Below are 23405 nucleotides of genomic sequence, written 5' to 3'. Positions count from 1 at the left end.
ACCTTCGCCGGGGTGGGCACCTCGGCTGGGTTGCGCGCCCTGGTGCGCACCAAGGAGCGCTCTGAAGTGTGCTCCAAGGTGCGGCGTGCACGAAGTCGGAGCCCGGTTTGCCCCGGGTGTGCACCTCGCGTGCACCTTCGCTGCGGTGGGCACCTTGGCTGGGTTGCGCGCCTTGGTGGGCACCATGCAGTGCACGAAGTCGGAGCCCGGTTTGCCCCGGGCGCGCACCTCCGCCAGGGTGGGCACCTTGGTGCGCACAACTTGCCTGGGCTGCGCACCAGGAAGGGCTCAAGATGGCACCCGCGTTCCGTTTTTTTCACTATCTTTCAGAACGGAAATTTTAAAATATCGTTTTTTTTTGCCTTTTCTGGAAATTAGTGAAGGCAGCGCATCAAAGGTGCGCAACGCTGGTGCGAACCTGGGAGCGCTCCGATGTGTGCTCCAAGGTGCGGCGTGCACGAAGTCGGACCCCGGTTTGCCCCGGGTGCGCACCTCGCGTGCACCTTGGTGCGCACACCTTGGCTGGGTTGCGCGCCCTGGTGGGCACCATGGTGCGCACCAAGGAGCGCTCCGAAGTGTGCTCCAAGGTGCGGCGTGCACGAAGTCGGAGCCCGGTTTGCCCCGGGTGCGCACCTCGCGTGCACCTTCGCCGCGGTGGGCACCATGGCGTGCACGAAGTCGGAGCCCGGTTTGCCCCGGGTGCGCACCTCGCGTGCACCTTCGCCGGGGTGGGCACCTTAGTGTGCAGACCTTGGCTGGGTTGCGCGCCCTGGTGGGCACCATGGTGCGCACCAAGGAGCGCTCCGAAGTGTGCTCCAAGGTGCGGCCTGCACGAAGTCGGAGCCCGGTTTGCCCCGGGTGTGCACCTCGGGTGGGCACCTTGGTGCGCATGCCTTGCCTGGGCTGCGCACCAGGGCGGGCTCAAGATGGCACCTGCGTTCCTTTTTTTTCACTATCTTTCAAAACGGAAATTTTAAAATCTCATTTTTTTTTGCCTTTTTCTGGAAATTAGTGAAGGCAGCGCATCAAAGGTGCGCACCTCGCTGCCCACCACGGTGCGCAACGCCGGTGGGCACCCGGGAGTGCTTCGAAGTGTGCTCCAAGGTGCTGCGTGCACGTTGTCGGAGCCCGGTTTGCCCCGGGTGCGCACCTCGCGTGCACCTTCGTCGGGGTGGGCACCTTGGCTGGGTTTGCCCCGGCTGCGCTCCGAAGCGGGGTTATTGGAGCGCCGCCTCTTTTTTTGTCGGAGCGTTTGGTGGGGTTTCTCGCATTGGCTCTTCCGAGGCCCGGTTGCCACCCTGGCGCGCACGAAGTCGGAAGTAGGGTTAATTGCCCGGGTGCGCACCTTTGCCAGGGTGGGCACCTTACCTGGGCTGCGCACCAGGGCGGGCTCAAGATGGCACGCGCGTTCCGTTTTTTTCACTATCTTTCAAAACGGAAATTTTAAAATCTCCTTTTTTTTTTGCCTTTTCTGGAAATTAGTGAAGGCAGCGCATCAAAGGTGCGCACCTCGCTGCCCACCTTGGTGTGCTCTGAGGTGCGCACCCGGGAGCGCTACGAAGTGTGCTCCAAGGTGCGGCGTGCACGTTGTCGGAGCCCGGTTTGCCCCGGGTGCGCACCTCGCCTGCACCTTGGCCGGGGTGGGCACCTTGGCTGGGTTTGCCCAGGGTGCGCTCCGAAGCGGGGTTACTGGAGCGCCCCCTCTTTTTTTGTCAGAGCGTTTGGTGGGGTTTCTCGCATTGGCTCTTCCCAGGCCCGGTTGTTGGGTGCGCTCCCACCCTGGCGCGCGCGAAGTTGGAAGTTGGGTTAATTGCCCGGGCGCGCACCTTCGCCAGGGTGGGCACCTTGGTGCGCACACCTTGGCTGGGCTGCGCACCAGGGCGGGCTCAAGATGGCACCAGCATTCCCTTTTTCTCACTATCTTTCAAAACGGAAATTTTAAAATCTCGTTTTTTTTTTGCCTTTTATGGAAATTAGTGAAGGCATCGCATCAAAGGTGCGCACCTCGCTGCCCACCTTGGTGTGCTCCGAGGTGCCCACCACGGTGCGCAACGCCGGTGCGAACCCGGGAGCGCCCCGATGTGTGCTCCAAGGTGCGGCGTGCACGAAGTCGGACCCCGGTTTGCCCCGGGTGCGCACCTCGCGTGCACCTTGGTGCGCACACCTTGGCTGGGTTGCGCGGCCTGGTGGGCACCATGGTGCGCACCAAGGAGCGCTCCGAAGTGTGCTCCAAGGTGCGGCGTGCACGAAGTCGGAGCCCGGTTTGCCCCGGGTACGCACCTCGCGTGCACCTTCGCCGGGGTGGGCACCTCGGCTGGGTTGCGCGCCCTGGTGCGCACCAAGGAGCGCTCCGAAGTGTGCTCCAAGGTGCGGCGTGCACGAAGTCGGAGCCCGGTTTGCCCCGGGTGCGCACCTTCGCCGCGGTGCGCACCATGGCGTGCACGAAGTCGGAGCCCGGTTTGCCCCGGGTGCGCACCTCGCGTGCACCTTCGGCGGGGTTGCGCGCCCTGGTGGGCACCATGGTGCGCACCAAGGAGCGCTCCGAAGTGTGCTCCAAGGTGCGGCGTGCACGAAGTCGGAGCCCGGTTTGCCCCGGGTGCGCACCTCGCGTGCACCTTCGGCGGGGTTGCGCGCCCTGGTGGGCACCATGGTGCGCACCAAGGAGCGCTCCGAAGTGTGCTCCAAGGTGCGGCGTGCACGAAGTCGGAGCCCGGTTTGCCCCGGGTGCGCACCTCGCGTGCACCTTCGCCGCGGTGGGCACCATGGCGTGCACGAAGTCGGAGCCCGGTTTGCCCCGGGTGCGCACCTCGCGTGCACCTTCGCCGGGGTGGGCACCTCGGCTGGGTTGCGCGCCCTGGTGCGCACCAAGGAGCGCTCCGAAGTGTGCTCCAAGGTGCGGCGTGCACGAAGTCGGAGCCCGGTTTGCCCCGGGTGCGCACCTCGCGTGCACCTTCGCCAGGGTGGGCACCTCGGTGCGCACACCTTCTCAATGTTTTCTTGCCTTTTCTGGAAATTGGTGAAGGCAGCGCATCAAAGGTGCGCACCTCGGTGTGCTCCGAGGTGCGAACCCGAGAGCGCTCCGAGGTGCCCACGAAGTCGAAAGTCGGGTTAATTGCATTGTTTTCCCCGGGTGCGCTCCGAGGTGCGCAACATCGGCGCGCACCAAGGAGGGCTCCGAAGTGTGCTCCAAGGTGCGCACGATGGCGTGCACCTCTGGTGCGCACGATTCGGAGCTCGGTTTGACCGGGGTGCGCACACCTTGGCTGGGTTGCGCACCTTTTGTGCGCTCCAAGGTGCGCACGAAGTCGGAGCTCGGTTTGCCCCGGGTGCGCACCTTCGCCAGGGTGCGCACCTTGATGCGCACGCCTTGGCTGGGCTGCGCACCTTGGTGGGCGCCATGGTGCGCACCTTTCGTGCGCTCCAAGGTGCGCACGAAGTCGGAGCTCGGTTTGCCCCGGGTGCGCACCTTGGTGGGCGCCATGGTGCACTCCGAGGTGCCCAAGATTGGTGCGCACCAAGGAGCGCTCCGAAGTGCGCTCCAAGGTGCGCGCGAAGTCGAAAGTTGGGTTAATTGTCCGGTTTGCCTCGGGTGCGCACCTTGCGTGCACCTTCGCCAGGGTGGGCGCCTTGGTGCGCACACCTTGGCTGGGCTGCGCACACCTTGGCACCCGCGTTTCCTTCATTTTAAATTTTTTTTTTTTACAATCTCTCAAGTGGGAAATTCTATAATCTCAACTTTTTTTGCCTTTTCAGGAAACTTTTGAATGGAGCGCATCATTGGTGCGCTCCGAAGTGTGCTCCAAAGCTCTCTCCAGCTGCGTGCACCTGCCCCGGCCGCGCACCCGGCCCCGCCCAGCTTCGCTCACCTGTCCCGGGCGTCTGGTGCGGAACCTTAGAGTAAGAAACATCACCGTGCACCTTGGCCAACGTGCGCGACTCGACCGAGCGCGCACTGGCCGAGGTGCACACCGATTTCACCTGGGTGCGCGCGCAGCACCTCGGGCGCACCGGGGTGCGCGCACAACGCCCGGGTTGCACCGTGGCCTGTGTGCTCGGGGCGCCTCGGGTGCGCGCTCGGTGTCGCCCCCGCGCGCGCGGTAGTGCGGGCAGCGCACCCCGGCCCGGCCCGGCCCCGACGAGAACGCAAACGGGCAAAAGGTTTATTCAAATAGCATTGCGACGCCCGGCGAAAAACTAAAAAAGGGTGCAACACCGGGACTTCCCGGGAGGTCACCCATCCCAGTACTACTCCGGCCCAAGCGCGCTTAACTGCGGAGTTCTGATGGGATCCGGTGCACTAACGCTGGTATGATCGCACCCGTTATGAGCTTGTCGCAGTGTGTACTTAGCAAACCGCGACCCACGTGCGAATCCACCCCGGCCACCCACCCCCGTCGAGGTGCACACCCTCCCTCGCGAAGTGCGCCCCGTTCGCCAAGTGTGAGCCCTGCCCGGGTGCGCGCACCTTGCTAGGGCGTCGGGTGTGCACCCGGCCCGGCCTACGTGCGTGCACCTGGAGGGGGCGTCGTGTGCGTGCAGTGTCCCGTCTGCAACGCGGTGCCCACACACCACCTCGGGCGCAACGACCTGCGCTCACATGTGGGCCGAGTGCACCTTGGTGCATGTTCGGGGCGCCTCGGGTGCACGCTCGATCTTGCCCCGGTGCACCAAGGCGCTCGGTTTGCCCCGGGTGCGCACTTGGTGCAAGGTGGGCACCCAAAATAGGGATCAAGCACCAAAACACAAGTTTCGGGATGCAAAATGGGACCCAAGGACCACAAATGCGTTCCAAGACCCATGATGGGTCCACGAGAACAAAAATGTGTTCCGAGACTTAATAAACAAATATTGGGTTTTAGGAGAAGAAACATGCTCTGATGCCCAAAACGAGAATCGACCCCGAAAAGGCCACAGGCCAAAAGTGGGATGCGAGACAAAAAAAAATGGGACCCGAGGACCAAAATTGGGTTCCCAGGTCGAAGACAGGGCAACCGGACAAGAAACGACCTCTAAGGCTCGAAATGAGTCCCGACGACTAAAACTTGACAAGAAGCACCCATCAGGCACCCAACTCGACACCCATGGGATGCCGACCCACCCGGGCTTCCACCTAGCACACCTTGGCACCCACCCACCCTCGCACCCAACCTCGCACCCAACTTAGCACCTTTGAACCCACATTGGCACTCACCCTGACCCTGGCACCTTGGAACCCACATTGGCACTCACCTTGACCCTGGCACCCACCTTTGCACTCACCTTGGGACCCACCCTGGCTCCCACCTCGGCACCCACCCAGACACCCACCTTGGTTCCTTGGCACCCACCTTGGATCCTTGGCACCCACCCCGACACCCACCTTGGCACGCAACTTGGCTACTTGCCACCCACCTTGGCTCCTTGACGCCCACCCCGACAACCACCCCGTGACCTACCCTGGCTAGGGTTGGTGCACACCCACCCTGGTGCCCACCTTGGCACCCACCCTATGACCCACCTTGGCACGCACCTTAGTACCCACCCCGTTACCCACCCTAGGACCCACCCCGTGACCCACCTTGGCCAGGGTGGGTGCCTTGGTGCGCACAACTTGCCTGGGCTGCACACCAGGGCGGGCTCAAGATGGCACCCGCGTTCCGTTTTTTTCACTATCTTTCAAAACGGAAATTTTAAAATCTCATTTTTTTCTTTTTTTTGCCTTTTCTGGAAATTAGTGAAGGCAGCGCATCAAAGGTGCGCAATGCTGGTGCGAACCCGGGAGCGCTCCGATGTGTGCTCCAAGGTGCGGCGTGCACGAAGTCCGAGCCCGGTTTGCCCCGGGTGCGCACCTCGCGTGCACCTTCGCCGGGGTGAGCACCTTGGCTGGGTTGCGCGCCCTGGTGCGTACCAAGGAGCGCTCTGAAGTGTGCTCCAAGGTGCGGCGTGCACGAAGTCGGAGCCCGGTTTGCCCCGGGTGTGCACCTCGGGTGCGCACCTCGCGTGCACCTTCGCTGCGGTGGGCACCTTGGCTGGGTTGCGCGCCTTGGTGGGCACCATGCAGTGCACGAAGTCGGAGCCCGGTTTGCCCCGGGCGCGCACCTCCGCCAGGGTGGGCACCTTGGTGCGCACAACTTGCCTGGGCTGCGCATCAGGAAGGGCTCAAGATGGCACCCGCGTTCCGTTTTTTTCACTATCTTTCAGAACGGAAATTTTAAAATATCGTTTTTTTTTGCCTTTTCTGGAAATTAGTGAAGGCAGCGCATCAAAGGTGCGCAACGCTGGTGCGAACCTGGGAGCGCTCCGATGTGTGCTCCAAGGTGCGGCGTGCACGAAGTCGGAGCCCGGTTTGCCTCGGGTGCGCCCTGGTGGGCACCATGGTGCGCACCAAGGAGCGCTCCGAAGTGTGCTCCAAGGTGCGGCCTGCACGAAGTCGGAGCCCGGTTTGCCCCGGGTGTGCACCTCGGGTGGGCACCTTGGTGCGCATGCCTTGCCTGGGCTGCGCACCAGGGCGGGCTCAAGATGGCACCCGCGTTCCTTTTTTTTCACTATCTTTCAAAACGGAAATTTTAAAATCTCATTTTTTTTTGCCTTTTTCTGGAAATTAGTGAAGGCAGCGCATCAAAGGTGCGCACCTCGCTGCCCACCACGGTGCGCAACGCCGGTGGGCACCCGGGAGTGCTTCGAAGTGTGCTCCAAGGTGCTGCGTGCACGTTGTCGGAGCCCGGTTTGCCCCGGGTGCGCACCTCGCGTGCACCTTCGTCGGGGTGGGCACCTTGGCTTGGTTTGCCCCGGCTGCGCTCCGAAGCGGGGTTATTGGAGCGCCGCCTCTTTTTTTGTCGGAGCGTTTGGTGGGGTTTCTCGCATTGGCTCTTCCGAGGCCCGGTTGCCACCCTGGCGCGCACGAAGTCGGAAGTAGGGTTAATTGCCCGGGTGCGCACCTTTGCCAGGGTGGCACCTTACCTGGGCTGCGCACCAGGGCGGGCTCAAGATGGCACGCGCGTTCCGTTTTTTTCACTATCTTTCAAAACGGAAATTTTAAAATCTCCTTTTTTTTTTGCCTTTTCTGGAAATTAGTGAAGGCAGCGCATCAAAGGTGCGCACCTCGCTGCCCACCTTGGTGTGCTCTGAGGTGCGCACCCGGGAGCGCTACGAAGTGTGCTCCAAGGTGCGGCGTGCACGTTGTCGGAGCCCGGTTTGCCCCGGGTGCGCACCTCGCCTGCACCTTGGCCGGGGTGGGCACCTTGGCTGGGTTTGCCCAGGGTGCGCTCCGAAGCGGGGTTACTGGAGCGCCCCCTCTTTTTTTGTCAGAGAGTTTGGTGGGGTTTCTCGCATTGGCTCTTCCCAGGCCCGGTTGTTGGGTGCGCTCCCACCCTGGCGCGCGCGAAGTTGGAAGTTGGGTTAATTGCCCGGGCGCGCACCTTCGCCAGGGTGGGCACCTTGGTGCGCAAACCTTGGCTGGGCTGCGCACCAGGGCGGGCTCAAGATGGCACCAGCATTCCCTTTTTCTCACTATCTTTCAAAACGGAAATTTTAAAATCTCGTTTTTTTTTTGCCTTTTATGGAAATTAGTGAAGGCATCGCATCAAAGGTGCGCACCTCGCTGCCCACCTTGGTGTGCTCCGAGGTGCCCACCACGGTGCGCAACGCCGGTGCGAACCCGGGAGCGCCCCGATGTGTGCTCCAAGGTGCGGCGTGCACGAAGTCGGACCCCGGTTTGCCCCGGGTGCGCACCTCGCGTGCACCTTGGTGCGCACACCTTGGCTGGGTTGCGCGGCCTGGTGGGCACCATGGTGCGCACCAAGGAGCGCTCCGAAGTGTGCTCCAAGGTGCGGCGTGCACGAAGTCGGAGCCCGGTTTGCCCCGGGTGCGCACCTTCGCCGCGGTGGGCACCATGGCGTGCACGAAGTCGGAGCCCGGTTTGCCCCGGGTGCGCACCTCGCGTGCACCTTCGCCGGGGTGGGCACCTCGGCTGGGTTGCGCGCCCTGGTGCGCACCAAGGAGCGCTCTGAAGTGTGCTCCAAGGTGCGGCGTGCACGAAGTCGGAGCCCGGTTTGCCCCGGGTGTGCACCTCGCGTGCACCTTCGCTGCGGTGGGCACCTTGGCTGGGTTGCGCGCCTTGGTGGGCACCATGCAGTGCACGAAGTCGGAGCCCGGTTTGCCCCGGGCGCGCACCTCCGCCAGGGTGGGCACCTTGGTGCGCACAACTTGCCTGGGCTGCGCACCAGGAAGGGCTCAAGATGGCACCCGCGTTCCGTTTTTTTCACTATCTTTCAGAACGGAAATTTTAAAATATCGTTTTTTTTTGCCTTTTCTGGAAATTAGTGAAGGCAGCGCATCAAAGGTGCGCAACGCTGGTGCGAACCTGGGAGCGCTCCGATGTGTGCTCCAAGGTGCGGCGTGCACGAAGTCGGACCCCGGTTTGCCCCGGGTGCGCACCTCGCGTGCACCTTGGTGCGCACACCTTGGCTGGGTTGCGCGCCCTGGTGGGCACCATGGTGCGCACCAAGGAGCGCTCCGAAGTGTGCTCCAAGGTGCGGCGTGCACGAAGTCGGAGCCCGGTTTGCCCCGGGTGCGCACCTCGCGTGCACCTTCGCCGCGGTGGGCACCATGGCGTGCACGAAGTCGGAGCCCGGTTTGCCCCGGGTGCGCACCTCGCGTGCACCTTCGCCGGGGTGGGCACCTTAGTGTGCAGACCTTGGCTGGGTTGCGCGCCCTGGTGGGCACCATGGTGCGCACCAAGGAGCGCTCCGAAGTGTGCTCCAAGGTGCGGCCTGCACGAAGTCGGAGCCCGGTTTGCCCCGGGTGTGCACCTCGGGTGGGCACCTTGGTGCGCATGCCTTGCCTGGGCTGCGCACCAGGGCGGGCTCAAGATGGCACCCGCGTTCCTTTTTTTTCACTATCTTTCAAAACGGAAATTTTAAAATCTCATTTTTTTTTGCCTTTTTCTGGAAATTAGTGAAGGCAGCGCATCAAAGGTGCGCACCTCGCTGCCCACCACGGTGCGCAACGCCGGTGGGCACCCGGGAGTGCTTCGAAGTGTGCTCCAAGGTGCTGCGTGCACGTTGTCGGAGCCCGGTTTGCCCCGGGTGCGCACCTCGCGTGCACCTTCGTCGGGGTGGGCACCTTGGCTGGGTTTGCCCCGGCTGCGCTCCGAAGCGGGGTTATTGGAGCGCCGCCTCTTTTTTTGTCGGAGCGTTTGGTGGGGTTTCTCGCATTGGCTCTTCCGAGGCCCGGTTGCCACCCTGGCGCGCACGAAGTCGGAAGTAGGGTTAATTGCCCGGGTGCGCACCTTTGCCAGGGTGGGCACCTTACCTGGGCTGCGCACCAGGGCGGGCTCAAGATGGCACGCGCGTTCCGTTTTTTTCACTATCTTTCAAAACGGAAATTTTAAAATCTCCTTTTTTTTTTGCCTTTTCTGGAAATTAGTGAAGGCAGCGCATCAAAGGTGCGCACCTCGCTGCCCACCTTGGTGTGCTCTGAGGTGCGCACCCGGGAGCGCTACGAAGTGTGCTCCAAGGTGCGGCGTGCACGTTGTCGGAGCCCGGTTTGCCCCGGGTGCGCACCTCGCCTGCACCTTGGCCGGGGTGGGCACCTTGGCTGGGTTTGCCCAGGGTGCGCTCCGAAGCGGGGTTACTGGAGCGCCCCCTCTTTTTTTGTCAGAGCGTTTGGTGGGGTTTCTCGCATTGGCTCTTCCCAGGCCCGGTTGTTGGGTGCGCTCCCACCCTGGCGCGCGCGAAGTTGGAAGTTGGGTTAATTGCCCGGGCGCGCACCTTCGCCAGGGTGGGCACCTTGGTGCGCACACCTTGGCTGGGCTGCGCACCAGGGCGGGCTCAAGATGGCACCAGCATTCCCTTTTTCTCACTATCTTTCAAAACGGAAATTTTAAAATCTCGTTTTTTTTTTGCCTTTTATGGAAATTAGTGAAGGCATCGCATCAAAGGTGCGCACCTCGCTGCCCACCTTGGTGTGCTCCGAGGTGCCCACCACGGTGCGCAACGCCGGTGCGAACCCGGGAGCGCCCCGATGTGTGCTCCAAGGTGCGGCGTGCACGAAGTCGGACCCCGGTTTGCCCCGGGTGCGCACCTCGCGTGCACCTTGGTGCGCACACCTTGGCTGGGTTGCGCGGCCTGGTGGGCACCATGGTGCGCACCAAGGAGCGCTCCGAAGTGTGCTCCAAGGTGCGGCGTGCACGAAGTCGGAGCCCGGTTTGCCCCGGGTACGCACCTCGCGTGCACCTTCGCCGGGGTGGGCACCTCGGCTGGGTTGCGCGCCCTGGTGCGCACCAAGGAGCGCTCCGAAGTGTGCTCCAAGGTGCGGCGTGCACGAAGTCGGAGCCCGGTTTGCCCCGGGTGCGCACCTTCGCCGCGGTGCGCACCATGGCGTGCACGAAGTCGGAGCCCGGTTTGCCCCGGGTGCGCACCTCGCGTGCACCTTCGGCGGGGTTGCGCGCCCTGGTGGGCACCATGGTGCGCACCAAGGAGCGCTCCGAAGTGTGCTCCAAGGTGCGGCGTGCACGAAGTCGGAGCCCGGTTTGCCCCGGGTGCGCACCTCGCGTGCACCTTCGGCGGGGTTGCGCGCCCTGGTGGGCACCATGGTGCGCACCAAGGAGCGCTCCGAAGTGTGCTCCAAGGTGCGGCGTGCACGAAGTCGGAGCCCGGTTTGCCCCGGGTGCGCACCTCGCGTGCACCTTCGCCGCGGTGGGCACCATGGCGTGCACGAAGTCGGAGCCCGGTTTGCCCCGGGTGCGCACCTCGCGTGCACCTTCGCCGGGGTGGGCACCTCGGCTGGGTTGCGCGCCCTGGTGCGCACCAAGGAGCGCTCCGAAGTGTGCTCCAAGGTGCGGCGTGCACGAAGTCGGAGCCCGGTTTGCCCCGGGTGCGCACCTCGCGTGCACCTTCGCCAGGGTGGGCACCTCGGTGCGCACACCTTCTCAATGTTTTCTTGCCTTTTCTGGAAATTGGTGAAGGCAGCGCATCAAAGGTGCGCACCTCGGTGTGCTCCGAGGTGCGAACCCGAGAGCGCTCCGAGGTGCCCACGAAGTCGAAAGTCGGGTTAATTGCATTGTTTTCCCCGGGTGCGCTCCGAGGTGCGCAACATCGGCGCGCACCAAGGAGGGCTCCGAAGTGTGCTCCAAGGTGCGCACGATGGCGTGCACCTCTGGTGCGCACGATTCGGAGCTCGGTTTGACCGGGGTGCGCACACCTTGGCTGGGTTGCGCACCTTTTGTGCGCTCCAAGGTGCGCACGAAGTCGGAGCTCGGTTTGCCCCGGGTGCGCACCTTCGCCAGGGTGCGCACCTTGATGCGCACGCCTTGGCTGGGCTGCGCACCTTGGTGGGCGCCATGGTGCGCACCTTTCGTGCGCTCCAAGGTGCGCACGAAGTCGGAGCTCGGTTTGCCCCGGGTGCGCACCTTGGTGGGCGCCATGGTGCACTCCGAGGTGCCCAAGATTGGTGCGCACCAAGGAGCGCTCCGAAGTGCGCTCCAAGGTGCGCGCGAAGTCGAAAGTTGGGTTAATTGTCCGGTTTGCCTCGGGTGCGCACCTTGCGTGCACCTTCGCCAGGGTGGGCGCCTTGGTGCGCACACCTTGGCTGGGCTGCGCACACCTTGGCACCCGCGTTTCCTTCATTTTAAATTTTTTTTTTTTACAATCTCTCAAGTGGGAAATTCTATAATCTCAACTTTTTTTGCCTTTTCAGGAAACTTTTGAATGGAGCGCATCATTGGTGCGCTCCGAAGTGTGCTCCAAAGCTCTCTCCAGCTGCGTGCACCTGCCCCGGCCGCGCACCCGGCCCCGCCCAGCTTCGCTCACCTGTCCCGGGCGTCTGGTGCGGAACCTTAGAGTAAGAAACATCACCGTGCACCTTGGCCAACGTGCGCGACTCGACCGAGCGCGCACTGGCCGAGGTGCACACCGATTTCACCTGGGTGCGCGCGCAGCACCTCGGGCGCACCGGGGTGCGCGCACAACGCCCGGGTTGCACCGTGGCCTGTGTGCTCGGGGCGCCTCGGGTGCGCGCTCGGTGTCGCCCCCGCTAGCGCGCGGTAGTGCGGGCAGCGCACCCCGGCCCGGCCCGGCCCCGACGAGAACGCAAACGGGCAAAAGGTTTATTCAAATAGCATTGCGACGCCCGGCGAAAAACTAAAAAAGGGTGCAACACCGGGACTTCCCGGGAGGTCACCCATCCCAGTACTACTCCGGCCCAAGCGCGCTTAACTGCGGAGTTCTGATGGGATCCGGTGCACTAACGCTGGTATGATCGCACCCGTTATGAGCTTGTCGCAGTGTGTACTTAGCAAACCGCGACCCACGTGCGAATCCACCCCGGCCACCCACCCCCGTCGAGGTGCACACCCTCCCTCGCGAAGTGCGCCCCGTTCGCCAAGTGTGAGCCCTGCCCGGGTGCGCGCACCTTGCTAGGGCGTCGGGTGTGCACCCGGCCCGGCCTACGTGCGTGCACCTGGAGGGGGCGTCGTGTGCGTGCAGTGTCCCGTCTGCAACGCGGTGCCCACACACCACCTCGGGCGCAACGACCTGCGCTCACATGTGGGCCGAGTGCACCTTGGTGCATGTTCGGGGCGCCTCGGGTGCACGCTCGATCTTGCCCCGGTGCACCAAGGCGCTCGGTTTGCCCCGGGTGCGCACTTGGTGCAAGGTGGGCACCCAAAATAGGGATCAAGCACCAAAACACAAGTTTCGGGATGCAAAATGGGACCCAAGGACCACAAATGCGTTCCAAGACCCATGATGGGTCCACGAGAACAAAAATGTGTTCCGAGACTTAATAAACAAATATTGGGTTTTAGGAGAAGAAACATGCTCTGATGCCCAAAACGAGAATCGACCCCGAAAAGGCCACAGGCCAAAAGTGGGATGCGAGACAAAAAAAAATGGGACCCGAGGACCAAAATTGGGTTCCCAGGTCGAAGACAGGGCAACCGGACAAGAAACGACCTCTAAGGCTCGAAATGAGTCCCGACGACTAAAACTTGACAAGAAGCACCCATCAGGCACCCAACTCGACACCCATGGGATGCCGACCCACCCGGGCTTCCACCTAGCACACCTTGGCACCCACCCACCCTCGCACCCAACCTCGCACCCAACTTAGCACCTTTGAACCCACATTGGCACTCACCCTGACCCTGGCACCTTGGAACCCACATTGGCACTCACCTTGACCCTGGCACCCACCTTTGCACTCACCTTGGGACCCACCCTGGCTCCCACCTCGGCACCCACCCAGACACCCACCTTGGTTCCTTGGCACCCACCTTGGATCCTTGGCACCCACCCCGACACCCACCTTGGCACGCAACTTGGCTACTTGCCACCCACCTTGGCTCCTTGACGCCCACCCCGACAACCACCCCGTGACCTACCCTGGCTAGGGTTGGTGCACACCCACCCTGGTGCCCACCTTGGCACCCACCCTATGACCCACCTTGGCACGCACCTTAGTACCCACCCCGTTACCCACCCTAGGACCCACCCCGTGACCCACCTTGGCCAGGGTGGGTGCCTTGGTGCGCACAACTTGCCTGGGCTGCACACCAGGGCGGGCTCAAGATGGCACCCGCGTTCCGTTTTTTTCACTATCTTTCAAAACGGAAATTTTAAAATCTCATTTTTTTCTTTTTTTTGCCTTTTCTGGAAATTAGTGAAGGCAGCGCATCAAAGGTGCGCAATGCTGGTGCGAACCCGGGAGCGCTCCGATGTGTGCTCCAAGGTGCGGCGTGCACGAAGTCCGAGCCCGGTTTGCCCCGGGTGCGCACCTCGCGTGCACCTTCGCCGGGGTGAGCACCTTGGCTGGGTTGCGCGCCCTGGTGCGTACCAAGGAGCGCTCTGAAGTGTGCTCCAAGGTGCGGCGTGCACGAAGTCGGAGCCCGGTTTGCCCCGGGTGTGCACCTCGGGTGCGCACCTCGCGTGCACCTTCGCTGCGGTGGGCACCTTGGCTGGGTTGCGCGCCTTGGTGGGCACCATGCAGTGCACGAAGTCGGAGCCCGGTTTGCCCCGGGCGCGCACCTCCGCCAGGGTGGGCACCTTGGTGCGCACAACTTGCCTGGGCTGCGCATCAGGAAGGGCTCAAGATGGCACCCGCGTTCCGTTTTTTTCACTATCTTTCAGAACGGAAATTTTAAAATATCGTTTTTTTTTGCCTTTTCTGGAAATTAGTGAAGGCAGCGCATCAAAGGTGCGCAACGCTGGTGCGAACCTGGGAGCGCTCCGATGTGTGCTCCAAGGTGCGGCGTGCACGAAGTCGGAGCCCGGTTTGCCTCGGGTGCGCCCTGGTGGGCACCATGGTGCGCACCAAGGAGCGCTCCGAATGTGCTCCAAGGTGCGGCCTGCACGAAGTCGGAGCCCGGTTTGCCCCGGGTGTGCACCTCGGGTGGGCACCTTGGTGCGCATGCCTTGCCTGGGCTGCGCACCAGGGCGGGCTCAAGATGGCACCCGCGTTCCTTTTTTTTCACTATCTTTCAAAACGGAAATTTTAAAATCTCATTTTTTTTTGCCTTTTTCTGGAAATTAGTGAAGGCAGCGCATCAAAGGTGCGCACCTCGCTGCCCACCACGGTGCGCAACGCCGGTGGGCACCCGGGAGTGCTTCGAAGTGTGCTCCAAGGTGCTGCGTGCACGTTGTCGGAGCCCGGTTTGCCCCGGGTGCGCACCTCGCGTGCACCTTCGTCGGGGTGGGCACCTTGGCTTGGTTTGCCCCGGCTGCGCTCCGAAGCGGGGTTATTGGAGCGCCGCCTCTTTTTTTGTCGGAGCGTTTGGTGGGGTTTCTCGCATTGGCTCTTCCGAGGCCCGGTTGCCACCCTGGCGCGCACGAAGTCGGAAGTAGGGTTAATTGCCCGGGTGCGCACCTTTGCCAGGGTGGCACCTTACCTGGGCTGCGCACCAGGGCGGGCTCAAGATGGCACGCGCGTTCCGTTTTTTTCACTATCTTTCAAAACGGAAATTTTAAAATCTCCTTTTTTTTTTGCCTTTTCTGGAAATTAGTGAAGGCAGCGCATCAAAGGTGCGCACCTCGCTGCCCACCTTGGTGTGCTCTGAGGTGCGCACCCGGGAGCGCTACGAAGTGTGCTCCAAGGTGCGGCGTGCACGTTGTCGGAGCCCGGTTTGCCCCGGGTGCGCACCTCGCCTGCACCTTGGCCGGGGTGGGCACCTTGGCTGGGTTTGCCCAGGGTGCGCTCCGAAGCGGGGTTACTGGAGCGCCCCCTCTTTTTTTGTCAGAGAGTTTGGTGGGGTTTCTCGCATTGGCTCTTCCCAGGCCCGGTTGTTGGGTGCGCTCCCACCCTGGCGCGCGCGAAGTTGGAAGTTGGGTTAATTGCCCGGGCGCGCACCTTCGCCAGGGTGGGCACCTTGGTGCGCAAACCTTGGCTGGGCTGCGCACCAGGGCGGGCTCAAGATGGCACCAGCATTCCCTTTTTCTCACTATCTTTCAAAACGGAAATTTTAAAATCTCGTTTTTTTTTTGCCTTTTATGGAAATTAGTGAAGGCATCGCATCAAAGGTGCGCACCTCGCTGCCCACCTTGGTGTGCTCCGAGGTGCCCACCACGGTGCGCAACGCCGGTGCGAACCCGGGAGCGCCCCGATGTGTGCTCCAAGGTGCGGCGTGCACGAAGTCGGACCCCGGTTTGCCCCGGGTGCGCACCTCGCGTGCACCTTGGTGCGCACACCTTGGCTGGGTTGCGCGGCCTGGTGGGCACCATGGTGCGCACCAAGGAGCGCTCCGAAGTGTGCTCCAAGGTGCGGCGTGCACGAAGTCGGAGCCCGGTTTGCCCCGGGTGCGCACCTTCGCCGCGGTGGGCACCATGGCGTGCACGAAGTCGGAGCCCGGTTTGCCCCGGGTGCGCACCTCGCGTGCACCTTCGCCGGGGTGGGCACCTCGGCTGGGTTGCGCGCCCTGGTGCGCACCAAGGAGCGCTCTGAAGTGTGCTCCAAGGTGCGGCGTGCACGAAGTCGGAGCCCGGTTTGCCCCGGGTGTGCACCTCGCGTGCACCTTCGCTGCGGTGGGCACCTTGGCTGGGTTGCGCGCCTTGGTGGGCACCATGCAGTGCACGAAGTCGGAGCCCGGTTTGCCCCGGGCGCGCACCTCCGCCAGGGTGGGCACCTTGGTGCGCACAACTTGCCTGGGCTGCGCACCAGGAAGGGCTCAAGATGGCACCCGCGTTCCGTTTTTTTCACTATCTTTCAGAACGGAAATTTTAAAATATCGTTTTTTTTTGCCTTTTCTGGAAATTAGTGAAGGCAGCGCATCAAAGGTGCGCAACGCTGGTGCGAACCTGGGAGCGCTCCGATGTGTGCTCCAAGGTGCGGCGTGCACGAAGTCGGACCCCGGTTTGCCCCGGGTGCGCACCTCGCGTGCACCTTGGTGCGCACACCTTGGCTGGGTTGCGCGCCCTGGTGGGCACCATGGTGCGCACCAAGGAGCGCTCCGAAGTGTGCTCCAAGGTGCGGCGTGCACGAAGTCGGAGCCCCGGTTTGCCCCGGGTGCGCACCTCGCGTGCACCTTCGCCGCGGTGGGCACCATGGCGTGCACGAAGTCGGAGCCCGGTTTGCCCCGGGTGCGCACCTCGCGTGCACCTTCGCCGGGTGGGCACCTTAGTGTGCAGACCTTGGCTGGGTTGCGCGCCCTGGTGGGGCACCATGGTGCGCACCAAGGAGCGCTCCGAAGTGTGCTCCAAGGTGCGGCCTGCACGAAGTCGGAGCCCGGTTTGCCCCGGGTGTGCACCTCGGGTGGGCACCTTGGTGCGCATGCCTTGCCTGGGCTGCGCACCAGGGCGGGCTCAAGATGGCACCCGCGTTCCTTTTTTTTCACTATCTTTCAAAACGGAAATTTTAAAATCTCATTTTTTTTTGCCTTTTTCTGGAAATTAGTGAAGGCAGCGCATCAAAGGTGCGCACCTCGCTGCCCACCACGGTGCGCAACGCCGGTGGGCACCCGGGAGTGCTTCGAAGTGTGCTCCAAGGTGCTGCGTGCACGTTGTCGGAGCCCCGGTTTGCCCCGGGTGCGCACCTCGCGTGCACCTTCGTCCGGGGTGGGCCACCTTGGCTGGGTTTGCCCCGGCTGCGCTCCGAAGCGGGGTTATTGGAGCGCCGCCTCTTTTTTTGTCGGAGCGTTGGTGGGGTTTCTCGCATTGGCTCTTCCGAGGCCCGGTTGCCACCCCTGGCGCGCACGAAGTCGGAAGTAGGGTTAATTGCCCGGGTGCGCACCTTTGCCTGGGTGGGCACCTTACCTGGGCTGCGCACCAGGGCGGGCTCAAGATGGCACGCGCGTTCCGTTTTTTTCACTATCTTTCAAAACGGAAATTTTAAAATCTCCTTTTTTTTTTGCCTTTTCTGGAAATTAGTGAAGGCAGCGCATCAAAGGTGCGCACCTCGCTGCCCACCTTGGTGTGCTCTGAGGTGCGCACCCGGGAGCGCTACGAAGTGTGCTCCAAGGTGCGGCGTGCACGTTGTCGGAGCCCGGTTTGCCCCGGGTGCGCACCTCGCCTGCACCTTGGCCGGGGTGGGCACCTTGGCTGGGTTTGCCCAGGGTGCGCTCCGAAGCGGGGTTACTGGAGCGCCCCCTCTTTTTTTGTCAGAGCGTTTGGTGGGGTTTCTCGCATTGGCTCTTCCCAGGCCCGGTTGTTGGGTGCGCTCCCACCCTGGCGCGCGCGAAGTTGGAAGTTGGGTTAATTGCCCGGGCGCGCACCTTCGCCAGGGTGGGCACCTTGTGCGCACACCTTGGCTGGGGCTGCGCACCAGGGCGGGCTCAAGATGGCACCAGCATTCCCTTTTCTCACTATCTTTCAAAAACGGAAATTTTAAAATCTCGTTTTTTTTTTGCCTTTTATGGAAATTAGTGAAGGCATCGCATCAAAGGTGCGCACCTCGCTGCCCACCTTGGTGTGCTCCGAGGTGCCCACCACGGTGCGCAACGCCGGTGCGAACCCGGGAGCGCCCCGATGTGTGCTCCAAGGTGCGGCGTGCACGAAGTCGGACCCCGGTTTGCCCCGGGTGCGCACCTCGCGTGCACCTTGGTGCGCACACCTTGGCTGGGTTGCGCGGCCTGGTGGGCACCATGGTGCGCACCAAGGAGCGCTCCGAAGTGTGCTCCAAGGTGCGGCGTGCACGAAGTCGGAGCCCGGTTTGCCCCGGGTACGCACCTCGCGTGCACCCTTCGCCGGGGTGGGCACCTCGGCTGGGTTGCGCGCCCTGGTGCGCACCAAGGAGCGCTCCGAAGTGTGCTCCAAGGTGCGGCGTGCACGAAGTCGGAGCCCGGTTTGCCCCGGGTGCGCACCTTCGCCGCGGTGCGCACCATGGCGTGCACGAAGTCGGAGCCCGGTTTGCCCCGGGTGCGCACCTCGCGTGCACCTTCGGCGGGGTTGCGCGCCCTGGTGGGCACCATGGTGCGCACCAAGGAGCGCTCCGAAGTGTGCTCCAAGGTGCGGCGTGCACGAAGTCGGAGCCCCGGTTTGCCCCGGGTGCGCACCTCGCGTGCACCTTCGGCGGGGTTGCGCGCCCTGGTGGGCACCATGGTGCGCACCAAGGAGCGCTCCGAAGTGTGCTCCAAGGTGCGGCGTGCACGAAGTCGGAGCCCGGTTTGCCCCGGGTGCGCACCTCGCGTGCACCTTCGCCGCGGTGGGCACCATGGCGTGCACGAAGTCGGAGCCCGGTTTGCCCCGGGTGCGCACCTCGCGTGCACCTTCGCCGGGGTGGGCACCTCGGCTGGGTTGCGCGCCCTGGTGCGCACCAAGGAGCGCTCCGAAGTGTGCTCCAAGGTGCGGCGTGCACGAAGTCGGAGCCCGGTTTGCCCCGGGTGCGCACCCTCGCGTGCACCTTCGCCAGGGTGGGCACCTCGGTGCGCACCACCTTCTCAATGTTTTCTTGCCTTTTCTGGAAATTGGTGAAGGCAGCGCATCAAAGGTGCGCACCTCGGTGTGCTCCGAGGTGCGAACCCGAGAGCGCTCCGAGGTGCCCACGAAGTCGAAAGTCGGGTTAATTGCATTGTTTTCCCCGGGTGCGCTCCGAGGTGCGCAACATCGGCGCGCACCAAGGAGGGCTCCGAAGTGTGCTCCAAGGTGCGCACGATGGCGTGCACCTCTGGTGCGCACGATTCGGAGCTCGGTTTGACCGGGGTGCGCACACCTTGGCTGGGTTGCGCACCTTTTGTGCGCTCCAAGGTGCGCACGAAGTCGGAGCTCGGTTTGCCCCGGGTGCGCACCTTCGCCAGGGTGCGCACCTTGATGCGCACGCCTTGGCTGGGCTGCGCACCTTGGTGGGCGCCATGGTGCGCACCTTTCGTGCGCTCCAAGGTGCGCACGAAGTCGGAGCTCGGTTTGCCCCGGGTGCGCACCTTGGTGGGCGCCATGGTGCACTCCGAGGTGCCCAAGATTGGTGCGCACCAAGGAGCGCTCCGAAGTGCGCTCCAAGGTGCGCGCGAAGTCGAAAGTTGGGTTAATTGTCCGGTTTGCCTCGGGTGCGCACCTTGCGTGCACCTTCGCCAGGGTGGGCGCCTTGGTGCGCACACCTTGGCTGGGCTGCGCACACCTTGGCACCCGCGTTTCCTTCATTTTAAATTTTTTTTTTTTACAATCTCTCAAGTGGGAAATTCTATAATCTCAACTTTTTTTGCCTTTTCAGGAAACTTTTGAATGGAGCGCATCATTGGTGCGCTCCGAAGTGTGCTCCAAAGCTCTCTCCAGCTGCGTGCACCTGCCCCGGCCGCGCACCCGGCCCCGCCCAGCTTCGCTCACCTGTCCCGGGCGTCTGGTGCGGAACCTTAGAGTAAGAAACATCACCGTGCACCTTGGCCAACGTGCGCGACATCGACCGAGCGCGCACTGGCCGAGGTGCACACCGATTTCACCTGGGTGCGCGCGCAGCACCTCGGGCGCACCGGGGTGCGCGCACAACGCCCGGGTTGCACCGTGGCCTGTGTGCTCGGGGCGCCTCGGGTGCGCGCTCGGTGTCGCCCCCGCGCGCGCGGTAGTGCGGGCAGCGCACCCCGGCCCGGCCCGGCCCCGACGAGAACGCAAACGGCAAAAGGTTTATTCAAATAGCATTGCGACGCCCGGCGAAAAACTAAAAAGGGTGCAACACCGGGATCTTCCCGGGAGGTCACCCATCCCAGTACTACTCCGGCCCAAGCGCGCTTACTGCGGAGTTCTGATGGGATCCGGTGCACTAACGCTGGTATGATCGCACCCGTTATGAGCTTGTCGCAGTGTGTACTTAGCAAACCGCGACCCACGTGCGAATCCACCCCGGCCACCCACCCCCCGTCGAGGTGCACACCCTCCCTCGCGAAGTGCGCCCCGTTCGCCAAGTGTGAGCCCTGCCCGGGTGCGCGCCCCTTGCTAGGGCGTCGGGTGTGCACCCCGGCCCGGCCTACGTGCGTGCACCTGGAGGGGGCGTCGTGTGCGTGCAGTGTCCCGTCTGCAACGCGGTGCCCACACACCACCTCGGGCGCAACGACCTGCGCTCACATGTGGGCCGAGTGCACCTTGGTGCATGTTCGGGGCGCCTCGGGTGCACGCTCGATCTTGCCCCGGTGCACCAAGGCGCTCGGTTTGCCCCGGGTGCGCACTTGGTGCAAAGGTGGGCACCCAAAATAGGGATCAAGCACCAAAACACAAGTTTCGGGATGCAAAATGGGACCCAAGGACCACAAATGCGTTCCAAGACCCATGATGGGTCCACGAGAACAAAAATGTGTTCCGAGACTTAATAAACAAATATTGGGTTTTAGGAGAAGAAACATGCTCTGATGCCCAAAACGAGAATCGACCCCGAAAAGGCCACAGGCCAAAAGTGGGATGCGAGACAAAAAAAAATGGGACCCGAGGACCAAAATTGGGTTCCCAGGTCGAAGACAGGGCAACCGGACAAGAAACGACCTCTAAGGCTCGAAATGAGTCCCGACGACTAAAACTTGACAAGAAGCACCCATCAGGCACCCAACTCGACACCCATGGGATGCCGACCCACCCGGGCTTCCACCTAGCACACCTTGGCACCCACCCACCCTCGCACCCAACCTCGCACCCAACTTAGCACCTTTGAACCCACATTGGCACTCACCCTGACCCTGGCACCTTGGAACCCACATTGGCACTCACCTTGACCCTGGCACCCACCTTTGCACTCACCTTGGGACCCACCCTGGCTCCCACCTCGGCACCCACCCAGACACCCACCTTGGTTCCTTGGCACCCACCTTGGATCCTTGGCACCCACCCCGACACCCACCTTGGCACGCAACTTGGCTACTTGCCACCCACCTTGGCTCCTTGACGCCCACCCCGACAACCACCCCGTGACCTACCCTGGCTAGGGTTGGTGCACACCCACCCTGGTGCCCACCTTGGCACCCACCCTATGACCCACCTTGGCACGCACCTTAGTACCCACCCCGTTACCCACCCTAGGACCCACCCCGTGACCCACCTTGGCCAGGGTGGGTGCCTTGGTGCGCACAACTTGCCTGGGCTGCACACCAGGGCGGGCTCAAGATGGCACCCGCGTTCCGTTTTTTTCACTATCTTTCAAAACGGAAATTTTAAAATCTCATTTTTTTCTTTTTTTTGCCTTTTCTGGAAATTAGTGAAGGCAGCGCATCAAAGGTGCGCAATGCTGGTGCGAACCCGGGAGCGCTCCGATGTGTGCTCCAAGGTGCGGCGTGCACGAAGTCCGAGCCCGGTTTGCCCCGGGTGCGCACCTCGCGTGCACCTTCGCCGGGGTGAGCACCTTGGCTGGGTTGCGCGCCCTGGTGCGTACCAAGGAGCGCTCTGAAGTGTGCTCCAAGGTGCGGCGTGCACGAAGTCGGAGCCCGGTTTGCCCCGGGTGTGCACCTCGGGTGCGCACCTCGCGTGCACCTTCGCTGCGGTGGGCACCTTGGCTGGGTTGCGCGCCTTGGTGGGCACCATGCAGTGCACGAAGTCGGAGCCCGGTTTGCCCCGGGCGCGCACCTCCGCCAGGGTGGGCACCTTGGTGCGCACAACTTGCCTGGGCTGCGCATCAGGAAGGGCTCAAGATGGCACCCGCGTTCCGTTTTTTTCACTATCTTTCAGAACGGAAATTTTAAAATATCGTTTTTTTTTGCCTTTTCTGGAAATTAGTGAAGGCAGCGCATCAAAGGTGCGCAACGCTGGTGCGAACCTGGGAGCGCTCCGATGTGTGCTCCAAGGTGCGGCGTGCACGAAGTCGGAGCCCGGTTTGCCTCGGGTGCGCCCTGGTGGGCACCATGGTGCGCACCAAGGAGCGCTCCGAAGTGTGCTCCAAGGTGCGGCCTGCACGAAGTCGGAGCCCGGTTTGCCCCGGGTGTGCACCTCGGGTGGGCACCTTGGTGCGCATGCCTTGCCTGGGCTGCGCACCAGGGCGGGCTCAAGATGGCACCCGCGTTCCTTTTTTTTCACTATCTTTCAAAACGGAAATTTTAAAATCTCATTTTTTTTTGCCTTTTTCTGGAAATTAGTGAAGGCAGCGCATCAAAGGTGCGCACCTCGCTGCCCACCACGGTGCGCAACGCCGGTGGGCACCCGGGAGTGCTTCGAAGTGTGCTCCAAGGTGCTGCGTGCACGTTGTCGGAGCCCGGTTTGCCCCGGGTGCGCACCTCGCGTGCACCTTCGTCGGGGTGGGCACCTTGGCTTGGTTTGCCCCGGCTGCGCTCCGAAGCGGGGTTATTGGAGCGCCGCCTCTTTTTTTGTCGGAGCGTTTGGTGGGGTTTCTCGCATTGGCTCTTCCGAGGCCCGGTTGCCACCCTGGCGCGCACGAAGTCGGAAGTAGGGTTAATTGCCCGGGTGCGCACCTTTGCCAGGGTGGCACCTTACCTGGGCTGCGCACCAGGGCGGGCTCAAGATGGCACGCGCGTTCCGTTTTTTTCACTATCTTTCAAAACGGAAATTTTAAAATCTCCTTTTTTTTTTGCCTTTTCTGGAAATTAGTGAAGGCAGCGCATCAAAGGTGCGCACCTCGCTGCCCACCTTGGTGTGCTCTGAGGTGCGCACCCGGGAGCGCTACGAAGTGTGCTCCAAGGTGCGGCGTGCACGTTGTCGGAGCCCGGTTTGCCCCGGGTGCGCACCTCGCCTGCACCTTGGCCGGGGTGGGCACCTTGGCTGGGTTTGCCCAGGGTGCGCTCCGAAGCGGGGTTACTGGAGCGCCCCCTCTTTTTTTGTCAGAGAGTTTGGTGGGGTTTCTCGCATTGGCTCTTCCCAGGCCCGGTTGTTGGGTGCGCTCCCACCCTGGCGCGCGCGAAGTTGGAAGTTGGGTTAATTGCCCGGGCGCGCACCTTCGCCAGGGTGGGCACCTTGGTGCGCAAACCTTGGCTGGGCTGCGCACCAGGGCGGGCTCAAGATGGCACCAGCATTCCCTTTTTCTCACTATCTTTCAAAACGGAAATTTTAAAATCTCGTTTTTTTTTTGCCTTTTATGGAAATTAG

At 62.7% G+C, this 23405-nt stretch overlaps 3 non-coding genes across 3 annotated transcripts; all 3 read right to left on the bottom strand.

Annotated features, from left to right (window-relative positions):
* Nucleotides 1-4201: 4201 nt before the first annotated feature.
* Nucleotides 4202-4320, bottom strand: LOC131871284 (5S ribosomal RNA). The gene has a single exon (XR_009369542.1). It is a non-coding gene; the product is annotated as a 5S ribosomal RNA (ribosomal RNA).
* A 7806-nt stretch (nt 4321-12126) lies between these two features.
* LOC131871283 (5S ribosomal RNA) lies at nt 12127-12245 on the bottom strand. Its single transcript, XR_009369541.1, has one exon. It is a non-coding gene; the product is annotated as a 5S ribosomal RNA (ribosomal RNA).
* Nucleotides 12246-20055: 7810 nt separating this feature from the next.
* On the bottom strand, nt 20056-20174 carry LOC131871295 (5S ribosomal RNA). Its single transcript, XR_009369553.1, has one exon. It is a non-coding gene; the product is annotated as a 5S ribosomal RNA (ribosomal RNA).
* Between the last annotated feature and the right edge of the window lie 3231 nt (nt 20175-23405).

This window comes from Cryptomeria japonica, unplaced genomic scaffold (assembly GCF_030272615.1).
Source record: "Cryptomeria japonica unplaced genomic scaffold, Sugi_1.0 HiC_scaffold_390, whole genome shotgun sequence".
Taxonomy (NCBI): Eukaryota; Viridiplantae; Streptophyta; class Pinopsida; order Cupressales; family Cupressaceae; genus Cryptomeria; species Cryptomeria japonica.
The sequence above is the reverse complement of the archived record's forward strand: the minus strand, read 5'-3'. Positions and strand labels throughout refer to the sequence as shown.